This window comes from Selaginella moellendorffii, unplaced genomic scaffold, assembly GCF_000143415.4.
Source record: "Selaginella moellendorffii unplaced genomic scaffold, v1.0 SELMOscaffold_57, whole genome shotgun sequence".
Lineage (NCBI taxonomy): Eukaryota > Viridiplantae > Streptophyta > Lycopodiopsida > Selaginellales > Selaginellaceae > Selaginella > Selaginella moellendorffii.
In genome coordinates, this window is record NW_003314318.1 from 982,284 (window position 1) to 985,781 (window position 3,498).

Consider the following 3,498-nt stretch of genomic DNA (forward strand, 5'->3'; position numbering starts at 1 on the left):
GCAAATAGCATCACCAAAAATTTGTATAAACAAAGTAATGTACAAAATGCAATTTTATGAATATCTTCCTCGACCATAGGAAGAAGGTACACATTTAGGATTGTAATTTCATTTAACAAATGATAATCGATGCAAAAACAAATACTCTTATTATGCTTTATCACAAGATGAAGGTCATATGCCTAAGGACTTTTTGACTTTTGAATAACACTTTTTCCAACATCTCTTTAATATTTACACATAAAATCTTGATCTCTTTTGATGACTAACAGCAAATAAAAACCTTGATTACACAAGCATTCCCAGTTAGAATAGGATAACATATTGCAATCTTGGCCCCAAATGATAAGTCAAATTCAAAGAGATCGATATACTCTTTCATGATACTGTAAATTACTACAACACAAAGACCATCAAAGGGATTTGAAGAGGGGAATAGAGGAATAAGACGGAAATATAAGAGAAAGTAATGGAGAGACAAAAGTGATAGAAATAAATATAGAAGTAAAAGGATAAAAAAAAACAGAAGTAAAAAGAATGGAAGAAATATAAATAAATATGAAACAAGGGGGAGAAGCCTCAAATCACACTTGACATAATTGCGCCATAACCAATCAATACCAAGGATAAGGTCAAAAGCTTGACTCAACACCATCTGTAACAATTGCAACTCGAGCTCAAGATCACCCACATGCAAAACTAAGTTTGCCTCATCTTATACACATACATGCATATAGCCATTGCCATAAAAAATGAAAACTAAGATGCAAATGTAAATGGTAATGTGTGGTAATAGGTTGAACAATAAAAGATAAATTTGAGCCTAGGAGACCTCTTCTTATAAAAATAAGCTTAGAAAGTAAACACTAGATGAATTGGTGTCAAATGAACCTTTTGATGATACTCCTAAAAGAAAGATGAAAGAGTTATTGATTTATTTGCAAAAGAACCCTCCATTACTTACATAACTCCTTATTTTCTAGAAGCATCTTATTGTTTAGACTTTCCACTACAACTACACCAATAGAATATTATTGATGCCAAAGTTTCCACCCAAGAAATGGAAGTTGTCACCAACAACACCAATAAGTATAATTAACTTCATCACACGCCAGGTCCTCACCCTTATTTTTGAACTTAGGCAATAATAATATCAATCTCCATTAAAACAGGATCATCTCCCATAGGAAGTGGGGTTGAAGGACATGTAATAAAAAGTGAAAGAAGCAATGTCTCATAATGTTGTGTTAAGCGAAGAGTATCGTCAAAGGTGGCGAGAACAAGTACATACACAAATTCTTATAAGATTTTGACAAAATTCTAGCCACAACATTCCTAATTTAATCCAACTCCGATATATTTAGCTCAACATAGAGCAAAAGGCTTTAGAAACAAACACCAAATTACACCACTAACTTGATGCAATTGTTGGAAAGCATTATCACAATCGTCAACATATCCAAATATATGTTTTAAGATATTTGGGAGAATGCTCTAATCCTCACAAATGGCTACATTTAAGCCATTGTACCACTACAGCACCGTCATTTGGAAACATGTGGGAAACTCATGTAAACACCAAATATCATACTAAGAATGATATATGGCAATCATCGTGAAGTGATCAAATTAATGGTACACATCATCCCTAAGATTCATAGAAAAAACTGGATACAAAGATTGGCAACAAGAGTAGGAAGAGGTATATTACATTTTGTGAATACCACTATTAATTAAGCCTAATTGTTCAATTATAACCATATAACATCAAGCAATTGCATCAACTCCTTCTCCAAAGTTAAAGGAAGAGGAAACTATTACTCTGCCATAAAAATAAATGAAAAGGAAAAAAACAAAAGAGAATAAATCGAAAAAGCTATAAGGAAAGGGAGATTTAGATAATTCAAAGGCTAGATCTAAACAAAAATCCCAAATTCAAGCACTCCTCATGTACAATAAAAAACTGCTCCTCATCTCCACCAATGTAAGTGCATGGAATATAGAAAGATAATATAGAAATATGCATATCAATTAACCCAAAACTTTAGTTTATATGGCAGTCTGGATTGAAACCAATCCAACAATTACCAAAATTCTACTACACTAGTATTAGTATGTGGCATTGTAACCATACACTTGGACCTCACTATATATAGATACATAAACACACACATAAAGAGATTTTAAAAAAAAAATTGTATAAAATTATTGATTTTAGGCATTTGCTCCAGATTCAACAAATAACATCTGTCCAATTAGAGGGTAATTGTCAAAGGGTTAACCACATCTTAGTGAATAGTTGTATTGGTGTTTTCTTTTATCCAATAGGAAGTTGCCAATTACTTGAGGCAAAAGAAAATGTTATGACATATGTTACATGCAATGTGTTGATTGGCATTAACACTCAACCTTTTGCAATGTAAATTCATTATCTCATATATGATCTTTATAGTTCCTTCCAAGGAATTTAATAGTTTTTCTTAAGAAAATATATAATTATAGTTTTTTTCCCAATTCTTTTTTCAAAGTGGCATATAATATCTATTGTTTTGACACTATTCAAATTTAATTTTCAATGTAAATTTTCAATTTTCAAAATTATGACAATCAAAATATATATTATTGCTCAGCATATGCTGTTTAGTTAGGAAACACTGTTTTGATTGTTATAGTTTTGTTACATTGAAAACTAAATTGGAATATTATCAAAATAACAAATATTATATTCCACATTTGAAAAAAGAATTAATGAAGTAATTATAAGCATGTATTTCCTCAAAGAAAACTATCAAAATCTTTAGAAGAAATTTCAAGATCCCAAATGATACTCGAATATATTTAAAATACTAAAATTTTAAGAAACTTCATATGCAAAACAGAAAAAAGTAACAAAAAACTTTCTGAGAATAATGTTTTATAGTTATTAGAATATTAATATAGTTAGTACACTCCTAGATTAAAAAAACAAGAATTACTAAAAATAAATTTTTAATTAGATTTTTAATGTAAAGTATGTTTTACTTGGAATATAAATAAATTTATAATCCTAAAATGTTAAGAAAACTAATATATTACATTCCAGACTCAATAAAAAGTAAAGAAAAAATACTAAGATTTATTATCATTAATTTAGAGAAGCATTATTTATTTATTATGTGTTTAATTAGAATATGAATAAATATATAGCTAGGATTTGAAAAAAATATATATTACTCAGATCAAAACAAAGTCTAACTTAGAAATAAAAAATTGTATGTAGGCTTAAAGAAATAGAATCTAAATAAATTTGTCTAACATTATGCAATATAGTTATTAGCAAAGAATTACTTAGCCATATGTTTTACTTAGAATATAAAAAACTAAAATTTTAAGAACACTAATACTACTACCCATACCCAAGTAAAACTAAGGAAAGTATTACATAAAAAAATATTATTAATATATGTTAGATACAAAATATAAATTCAAAACCATAGAACTAATAAACTATGCTAAAAG